General features: G+C 41.6%; 1 non-coding gene across 1 annotated transcript; it reads right to left on the bottom strand.

The window, feature by feature from the left end:
* Window positions 1–4,613: 4,613 nt before the first annotated feature.
* Window positions 4,614–4,679, bottom strand: KEH32_t10. The gene has a single exon. It is a non-coding gene; the product is annotated as a tRNA-Pro (tRNA).
* Window positions 4,680–10,942: the final 6,263 nt, after the last annotated feature.

Genomic DNA, 10,942 nt, shown 5'->3' with positions numbered 1-10,942 from the left:
AGACAAGAGGAGAAGGAGCGGAATGTTGTCCAGGGGGAGGCTGCATGTACACCTCCTCATGAAGATCACCATGGTGGAAGGCATATTTTGAACGTCTAACTGATAGAGTGGCCAACCGCTGCAACGGCAATAATGGTTCTTACACTAGTCATCTTAGCCACAGGCGAAAAAGTCTCCTCATAGTCTATGCCATACTCCCAGGAGTAACCTCTGGCGACCAGCCTAGCTTTGTATCTCTCAACAGACCCATCAGATCGCGTCTTAAATAAACCCAACGGCAACCAATAGCAACCTTACCAGACGGAAGAGGAACAAGATCCCAAATGCCATTCTGCTGAAGGGCAGTAAGTTCTTCAGACATTGCCTGTTGCCAACATGGAATAGCGGCTGCCCGCCTCCCTAGTTGACTGAGGCTCATGGAAAGAGTGAACAGCAGCTAAAAAAAAAGGCACGATGACGAGGAGTGAACAAGTGAGATTCAACGAAACGAATAGGCTGAGTGAAAATGCGAGAAGACCTACGAACCTGTGGCTTAGTCGGAGGATCGACAACCGGAGATGTCTGATCTGGCGAGGCCGCAAGCTGCTGTGAATGCCTATCAAAAACCGATATAGGAATGTCACCGGGAGCCCTGCGAGAGTAGACTATCGTAATTGGGGGACGATGGACACGAGACACGTCGAGGAGGGTGAGAGTCATCAGCAGATGGCAAAGACAAAGTCTCAGGAGAGGAAAGTAGAATAGAGGTGGACTCGGGACCCTACAGAAGCTACGGCAGAGGAAGATGAAGGATAAAACAAAACATAATGCTTTCGACGAAAGAACACATGTCTAGAGACCTGAAGGCGACGAGATTGAGGATCAACACAAACCCTTTTGTTTGCCAAAATAGGAGCCTGACCTCAAATATCAGAATGAATTATCATTACGGGGGCAGTAGTTACAGTGTCACTAGACTGAAACGGGAGGGCCAAGTGTTTTGCCAACTTGCAACCCATACATGAAGACACATCAAACGAGTCAGAGGACTGAAAACGAAAATCACCTAAACACCCTAACTTTGCAAGATGACGAAGACGAGAGACAGAAATCTGTACCAGACGCACGCTGATGCCACAACTGAGATGCTGAAAAAGGTGGCCCTATATCTGCAGCTGCGAGAGAAGTAGTAGGTGGATGATGACAAAACTCCAAGTGGAACAGGCGGCCAGCTTTACGGCCTCTCCCAATCAGCTTCCCGGTTGCCCCGGTTCGTAGGTCCTGCACAACGCAACCAGATTTAGAGAAGGTTACATTACTTTCTTATTTTTTATTAACCACTTGGCCAACAGACATATCAAAATTTTCAAATTCAAGACGTTAGATAAGGGCAGATTTTTGAGACGAACGAATAGAACCAACACAAGATCTAATAAAGATCCATCAGCAGTGAAGATAGAGGGGTTACCTGAAAGAGGAGCAGTGCCATGTAACAGAGAGCCAGCCATTACCAGTCATATGATTCGAGGCACCTCCATCAAATAACCATAAGTGAGACCCATACCAGAGATAGAGGTCGAAGATAAAGCTTGGACAAGGTGAGGGAGAAGTTGCTGTATGAGGTCCAGTGACACCATAGTTGGACAGATGGAGATGGTGCGGAGGACAACCCAATGGCAACGGAGACAACATCCGGGGAAGAAGTCACTGCAGGCGTAGCTGTACCTTGAGTTGGGGATGAGCGAGGTGAGAATGATTTCTTCCGTTTGGCAGGACAATTGAACGTGCCCCAACTCCTTACAAAAATGACAGCGAATAGATTACATATCTTGACGAGCAGGCGAAGCAGATGTCACTGGTCGAGAACCACGAGCCCCCATTTAGTATTGGGGGGATAAGGTGGACATAGCTTCTATTCCCGGAGACAGTATACATAGTGATGAGAAAGCTGTTCCTTTTGTTCCCGAAAAGCCTTAGCTTGTTTGCCGAAGAGAAGGCTCTTCAAGAGAAGGTAAAAGTGAAAAAAACTAATAATAAAAATCATGAGCATAGCGAGAAGGAAAGGAGGGTTCAGCCACTAGATGATATTCTGTTTCCCCCCACTTTTCTTGTCTCGACAATTAGAGTACCTTGCCATAAGGTTTTTCACAGTTGGATTGATCGACTTGCTGCACGCTTCTCTTTTGCTTTCCTTACCTCGCTTAGAGCTCACTTCCTTGCTTTCCAAACTCCAATACTGGAACTAGCACTTTTGCCGGGAATCTTCTCTTCTCCATTGGATGAAGACCCTTTGACCTCAACCTGACAAAAACTCCTTTCCCCGTTAGCCCAACTCATGTCGACAAAAAAGGAAAAAAGAGCAAGAAAGTGGGGACCCTCAAATCTTCTCCATCTTTCTACTCCAATCCAAAGACCAGCTCATTCATCTAGCTGTCTGCCCGGTTAACTCTTCATTTTGATTTGTATGAACTCGAATTTATGGCTCCAATTCTGTGCTGGAGAGAAGAAAGCTTTGGCGATGTCTCATCAAGCACTAACTCTCCATGGGTTTTCATGGGAGACTTCAACATCATCAAATCCTAAAATGAAAAGGAGGTCATCGCATTCCCTTCTCTTTACTTTATTAATTTCATAATTGTCTCGTTGAATGCGATATGAAAGAAATTAAAGCCATTTGACATGCCTTCACCTTGGAGCAAGAAACACTTTTTATAGGATCCTCTGCAAGCTTGATCGTATTTTGGGTAATCTCGAGTGGATGCAGCGATTTCCTGACGCATCAGTCAAATTCCTTCCCGCGGGCCTTTCAGACCACTCTCCGGCCATTCTCTCCATGCAATCTGCCAATATTCTGCCAAAACCCTTTCGCTTCTTCCATGTGTGGATGAAATACCCGACATTCGAAGCTACTGTCCAGAATGCTTGGAATACGTAAGTCCAAGGGATGAACATCTTTGTTGTCGCTAGAAAAAAGCGGAAAGCCGTGAAAGAAGCACTCAAGCTTTGGAACAGAGAGACTGACGGTAATATCAAAAGATATGTGAACTCTATACGCTTTGAGTTGGAAACTATCTACAAAAAGATTCAATCTGATCCTTTGAATGGGGTGCTTGCTGACAGGGAAAAAGAGGTTAGCGAAAGGCTACTACGAAGACTTGATGACGAGGAAGACTGATTTAGGCAGAAGTCCTAGAGTAGACTGGCTACATCTAGGGGACCAAAACTCCGACGTTCTTCTACGCCTCCATTGTTACAATAAGATCCAAGAACTCAATCATTGAAATCGACACGGACGATGGGAGGAAACCTGAAGCTATTGGGAAGGAAGCGGCCTCTTTCTTTCAAACAAAGACTCCTTAACCGTGCATAGATCTCTGCTGGCTGCAACACTCCGTACTTCACCTTACCGAATAAAGTATGTGATGAGGACAATAGGGAGCTGATCAGAGATATCTCTGATGAGGAAATTGTTTAGTTAGAAAATCCAACCCGAACAAAGCCCCTGGACCAGACGGGTTCCCGGCGTCCTTCTACCAACAAATGTGGCCACTAATAAAAGAAGACATCTGTAGAACCATTAAGGATTTTTTCCATTCTGGTCGGTTGCTGAAATCTAAAAAAAACCTTAATCACCTTGATCCCGAAGAAAGACGCCTGCGCCTCCTTCGATCACTTCCGCCCGATATCAGTCTTCCATTTCCTTAAAAAGATTAGTGCGAAGATACTCGCCAATAGACTTGCTTCGATTCTCCCTAAGATAGTCAGCCTCAATCAGACCGCGTTTATTAAGGGGCGTGGCATTGTTGACAATATTCTCCTGTCCCACGAACTCATGAGAAAGTTCAACCAGGATTCCAAGCAGCCGAAGATGTGTAGTACCAAGATAGACATCCAAAAAGCATTTGATTCGGTCAATCGCTATTTTTTGCTCCGCGCATTGGAGGAACTCGGATTTCATCACAGGTGAATATCTTGGATCAAGGAATGCCCCTGACGTTTTCGGTATTTTGAAATGGTACTTACTTCGGCTACTAGCTTTGCGATAGGAGCTCCTTAGCTTAGCTTTGATAGTAGTTTCCATCCCCTTTAACAAAAGTTATTGTAGTTCGCTTTAGGAGTGAAAAGCTTTCTGAGATGACTTATCTCTCCGGGGCCTTACAATAGATTGCGGCTACCTTTAGTCTGCTGCAGCAGCCCCGATCAATCACCTTGCCAAAAGCCAAAAACAGAAACGGCCCCAAAGCTAAAAATGCGATATACCTTCCGAATATGAAAGGAAAGCTGCTGACTAAAGGTTACTGAAAAGCTAAAGCTGCTGCTATTGCCGATTTTCTTAGCTTTCACTATGGCTACCGACGATCCATAGAAGGAGGGAGGGCGAACATCTCATCACTTGCCGCTAGACCAAGTTCTCGAGGGTGTTCGTTCTATTCTAAACCCATTGTCGTCCACGGTTTCCTTGTCGACGCGAAGGGACGAGCAGCCCGCAAAGTCTGAGATCAGAACTCATACCGCGGTTGTGGCTTGAACGCCGCATGCAAGTTCTTCAATATTTATTGAGTATGTGTTAGTACGAGATCGCGCTATCAACTTATTGGCCTCAAAATTCGAATTCAGAAAACTCAAAATCTCCCCAAGTAGGATTCGAACCTATGGCCCTCTGTACCCAAAACAAACGCGCTACCAAGCTGCGCTACATCCCTTTTTAAAGTTCTTGTACAGTGTCATTGTCAAAAATCCCTGTCTTGTTTTCCACAATTGTTATTTTCCCCTCTATCTATATACAATTTTCTTGTCATTTCTTCTTTTGATTTTTATATAAAAATCGAATTTGATACATCTGAAACCTAACGTATAAAAATAAATACAAATGATCTTGAACTACAACATCTGACCATACATATATTTATTAAAATAAAGAAGGAGGATTTTCAATGCGAGATATAAAAACATATCTCTCCGTGGCACCTGTGCTAACTACTCTATGGTTTGGGTCTTTAGCAGGTCTATTGATAGAAATTAATCGTTTATTCCCAGATGCCTTGTCATTCCCCTTTTTTTCATTCTAGTTATTAATATGCGAAGAAATGAAGAAAATTAGGGATACAATTCTACGTGACGTGACTCAAATTTAGCCCCTTCCTTTTTTTTTAAGTTCTTTAGGATAGGAGGATAGGAAGGAAAGAAAAAGAAAAAGTGTATTGAACCTCGACAAAAATCTGGTGAATCTAAGATCGAATTTTGGGAAACAGAAACGGAAATGTGTATCCAGATCTAGGGCAGGATCCACGAAATCATAGCATAGAAAGAAGATACTTAAATGAAATATTGGGATTTAAGATAGGAATAATTGATAGTTAGAAAGAAATTGTATTACTTTATTATTACTTAATTATTTATTATTACTATTACTCTATTAATATTAATTGTAATTATATAATTACAATTAATACAACACAACGAAATCTTTAGCTTTAGAAATGAAAATGGAATTTCAAGTTAGTAACTTCTATTGATTTTCTTATTTATTTTTTTGTTCTTTTATTCTTCTTCAGTTCGGGTCGAAAATAGAAGAAGTTAAGTCGATCCAAATCAAAAGGGGGTTCATGGCCAAGGGTAAAGATGTCAGAGTCAGAGTTATTTTGGAATGTACCAGTTGTGTCCGAAATGGTGTCAATAAAGAATCGCCGGGTATTTCTAGATATATTACTCAAAAGAATCGACACAATACGTCCAGTCGATTAGAATTGAGAAAATTTTGTCACTATTGTCACAAGCATACGATTCATGGAGAAATAAAGAAATAGATGGAACGGAACGTGTGCGCGATCTTTCCAAGGAACAGGAAGAGGAAGAACTTAACATATTTAAGTTAACATATTTAACTTAACTTAACTTATATATATATATATTTATTTATATTATATGTATAATATAAACGATGCGAATCAAAGCCTATTTCGGTCAGATCTGAAATGAATAAAGAAATCTAATTTTAGAGATAAGGAATAAACCATGGATAAATCCAAGCAACCTTTTCGTAAATACAAGCGATCCTTTCGTAGGCGTTTGTCCCCAATTGGATCGGGGGATCGAATCGATTATAGAAAATGAGTTTAATTAGTCGATTTATTAGTGAACAAGGAAAAATATTATCTAGACGGGTGAATAAATTGACCTTGAAACAACAACGATTAATTACTATTGCTATAAAACAAGCTCGTATTTTATCTTTGTTACCTTTTCTTAATAATGAGAAACAATTTGAGAGAGCCGAGTCGATCCCCAGAACTACTGGTCCTAGAACCAGAAATAAATAAACATACTCCTCAATTGACTCAAAACTCCAATCGGAACTCAAGCTCAGATTGATGTTTTGTTCAAACTAGAATCCCGATTTTTTTCTTGTGTTATAAGAAATCAAAAAAGGGGGAAGAAGAAAGATTTTTTTTTATTGAAACATGTTCGTTCATTCCTACTACTTATCTTACTTCATTTTTTTTATTCTATCTTCCCGGAGTTCATTCTCCGGGGAATTCTGTTTCAATTTCAATCATTTCTGTATTTTTTTTATAATATCATATCCTTTATTTGATAATCTTATTGGAAATCATGTAAAGACAATTCTTATTTGATATAGATATTTGCGCAAGTATTTTACGATTAAGAAGCAATTGCTTCTTGTACAGATTTGGTATTAATCTACTATAATTATAGAATACCTTATTCTCACGAATTACTGCATTTATTCGAGTGATCCACAAACTACGAAAATCCCTCTTTTGCCTGCCTCTATCTCGATGAGAGGAAACCAAAGCTCTCATTTTCTGTTGAGTAGTCGTTCGAGTAAGTCTTGAATGAGCCCCAATAAAGGTTGATGCAAATAAACGAATTTTTGTTCGACGTTTCCGAGCTGTATATCCTCGTCTAACTCTGGTCATTGAATCAAATTAAACCTTAATGAATAACTAATTGATTTCTCTTCTTTTAGTCATCCTTTACCCCCCGTCAATTAATAACAAAACGGATTATTCCGATATATAAAATATAAATTCCAATGGCTTTTGCTACTATGACTTTCCCCAACCACGATTTTTTATTCCTTCCAGGCATTTCACCTGGAAATAAGAAATTCTAACGATACCAAATAAAAAAAATAGTGGGTTCCATCGTTTCTATGGTTACTTTTTTTTTAAACGGTGAGGTCCTCTCTATACACCGGAGCCTCTTCTTTCATTTTATCAAATGTTATTGTTAACTTGTATAGTTCACACTCTTTGGCTCTACCCATCAATTATACAGTAATAGTTCTTTTCACAATAAGAGTTATCCATACAGTGACGGCATTTCATTATGAAAGTTGGCTAGGTAGCTGACCCTGTTAGTCCGTTCTTTCAAGAATAGGAGTATAACCTTTTTGCTTCTTATAATACCATTTCCTCCGCTTAATGGATAACCATTTGCCCCCAATGGGGAATTGCTTTTCATCTCAAATCTAGGTGATTGGATTTGCACCAATGTAAACCATAAATTCCAAACACAATATAGGTATATGATAGATCTTCTCTATCTATCCTATTCATTGGTACTGGTCATTGATACTGGAAAATTGTCTCATTTGTTCGAACTCATGATCTGAACGAGTCGCACATACACCCTAGTGCATGTTCCTCGACGCTGAGGACATCCTCTAAGAGCGGGGGATTTCGTGACATTTCTTATTGGCTGTCTTGTGTTTCTAATAAGTTGTTTAATAGTTGGCATGTCGTATGTATATATATAAATTTTGAATGGAATGGGTTGGTTTAGATCGATCTTAACCTGATGATTGATGATCATGAATTTTTTTTTCTATTCAATATCAAATCGCAGAAAATTCGAATTATGGTGTCGAAATGGATTTACATGAAATCCCTAGTATTTTCATTTTCGACCGCTACAAGATCAACAATGCCATGAACTTGGGCTTCTGTTGCTGACATAAAAACATCTCTTTCCATGTCTTCGGATACAACCCATAAAGGATTACCCGTTCTTTGTACATAAACCTTAGTGAGGGTTTCGCGAAGTTTCAGTAGTTCTTCCGCTTCCAGGATAAATTCGCCTGCTTGTGCTTCATAAAAAGAACTAGCAGGTTGGTGAATCATAACCCTGATGATATTGATATAACATCATGAACGGTTCTTCTATCTTGCATGATTGGGCTAAAGTAAGGGATAAAAAAAATAGAAGAAAAAAAAAATCGAATTGTACAACCGTACAGGCATCTTTTGTGCATACGGCTCTACAATGGAATTGACTTTTTCTTTTTCTTCTCTTCTATTCTATTGAAGAAAGAAATAGAATCCATCCGATCCAGATCGTTGAATGATCCATTTACCACCCTTCCTTTCGTAGGAGTAAAAAAAATACTATGATGGTTCTGTTGCTTTATATATTTATTTTGTCTGTGATTTAGCAATCCCAAAGTTCCTTTCTGATACGATCAAATAAGGAAAAAAATTCTCTTTTTTTTTTTCATTTTTGTACTTTTTCTTTCATAACATAAATATCAGAAAGAGAATTCTGGTGTGGAAAAGAATGGTTTGTGACGCTGAAATGTACCCCCGACACATAAGATCAAATCCGAAATGACCTCTGTTTCATACTACTATCTCGACATAAAATCTCATGTTATGAAAAAAACAATAATGGTTTGCTCATATCGAACTCGAAGTGCCATGCTATTATTACTTATTATTCGTATTCAATATGGGAAGGCATAGTCTTCCTTTTTTCAAATAATCAAACTCATTGGCGCCAAGCGTGAGGGAATGCTAGACGTTTGGTAATTTCTCCTCCGACCAGAATGAAAGATCCCATTGAAGCGGCTAATCCCATGCATATTGTATGCACATCGGGTGGCACAAATTGCATAGTATAATCTTCTATACTGAGATATACCATGAGACCAACAAGTTGATTCGAGATCTCGCTATCAACTTCTTGGCCTAAAAAAAGTCATCTTTCTCGATGAAGTCGGTTGATTAGGACAAAATAGTATCCCTTAGGAACCGTACATGCACCTTTGGATGCCGATCGAATGTTGTTACAATACGAATTGAAGGCCACACGCAAGCAGGAGTCGAACCCGCAGGTTAGGGTAGTGTCGAGCAAAGGCTGGGACAATTGCTATCGTGGCCCGCGAGTGATATCTCTCAAGAAGCTACCGGGGCCAAGCTCGTTCCAGTCAAAAGAAAAGCAGATCCTGATCTGCCTATTTTTTCTTCTTCACTGGGACAATGTTGGCGATCCATTCCGCGTATTTTTCTTCGCGGATTCAGTCTCCCGCATTGAATTTCAACTTCGTGGTCTCGCCAATAATTCTTTCTTCCAGCTTAATCCTCTTCCTCCGAGGAGGTTGCTTAACAGGGGGCGTCCTGGGGTCGATACCCAGGTAATGGACGGCTACTTCGGGGTCTAGGCCCTGCATCTCCTTGTAGGTCCATGCGAAGACGTCAATGAACTCAAGAAGTAGGACTTTATACATTTCCCGTTTCTCCTCTGAGAGTAGTGCACTTATGTAGGTCGGTCTGGGGTTTTCCTCAGTACCCAAGTGGATTTCCAACAACTCATCTACTGTAGCCTGCCCTCTATCCTCAACTTCTTCGGGAGCTTCTTGCAAGTCGGGCATGTCAGCTGGAAGGACCACGGCCTCCGTTTTGTTTTCATTGACTTGTGACTCTTGGGCCTCTCCAGACGGCCTTCGAAGCTTCCAAGGTTGGAGGGGGAATGTGGAGGGATTTCTTCACTTTCAGACTCGCTGGAGGAGTCTCCCAATGTGATCATCCTGAGGCTAGGCTAGATAGGCAATTCCGGCTCTTCTGCTTCTGAGTCTGTGGATGAATCGCCCCAGATGACAACGTTGCAAGTGTGGGTTTCAGACTGAATATACCCCAGGCTCCTGGTGTGTGCTGCATGTCCACTAGCCAACACAGCCCGCCTCTGAGGTGGATTCCACATCCTTTGGAAGAATTAATTTGTATTGAGCCCGAGACTGTCTGAAGCTGCATCCGGACTTCTCCAACAACTTCCTCATCTTTGGTGGGTAGTACCTGGGGATCCTGACGTCCCTGAAGATCTCTTCATCTAGATCTTATAGTCGGATATCATCATCGCGCCATAGGGGTTGTGCTTCCGACCTATAGAATAGTATTCCCCGTTCACTGTCTCCTGAAGGAGGAACATAGAAGGTCTTTAGCTCCTCAACTCTAGAAACCTCCAGTTTAGCCAAAGGCTTGATGAGGCCCTCTGGTAGCCTGGTAATTTCAATAGGCTGCTCAGAGGTGATGGGTTCTCTGGTGAATTCCCCCGTCTCGTCGGGGTCAGCTGAGATGCCTTCTTAATTGTCTTCCTCGCTGGAACTGCTTCCCCAGCGCTTTGGTCTATGAGATGCCTTAATTGCTTGCTCACATCTTTCTTCTTCTTCATCGGAGGATTCTGTGTCACTCCTGAGGTTTAGCCTTGACCGGGGGATGGACCCGCTCCTCCGCTGGCTTTGGTGGTGGTTTTCTGGTTGTTTCTCCTCCTACCACGGCCTCGGCCCCTTGCCGGAGTTGTGCCTCCTGACCCTGAAGCTTGTTCAGCTATTGCAGCTGGGTCGATGTAGTACCTGGCATCAGGATACCCGACCTCGTGCACATCGAAAGGGCGAATGTCGCCATCTATTCTCCTATCTTCACGAAATTTGATATTACTCATGCATTGGTGAAGTGTGGAAGGTACCACATAGTAGTCATGTAGCCAAGGCCTTCCCAGCAACGCTCGGTAAGATGTATCGGCGCCGATCACATCAAATTTAGCATCCGTCTATAGACTTCCTAGGCGCAACGTCAATGATATGGATCCCAACGCTTGCTGATTATGCTGATCAAACCCCTGGATGTAGATCCGTTCCGGGGCCAAGTCCGAGATACTCAGAGCT

This window comes from Phoenix dactylifera, mitochondrion, assembly GCF_009389715.1.
Source record: "Phoenix dactylifera mitochondrion, complete genome".
Classification (NCBI taxonomy): domain Eukaryota; kingdom Viridiplantae; phylum Streptophyta; class Magnoliopsida; order Arecales; family Arecaceae; genus Phoenix; species Phoenix dactylifera.
Note: the sequence above shows the minus strand (reverse complement) of the source record. Positions and strands in the feature narration are given on the sequence as shown.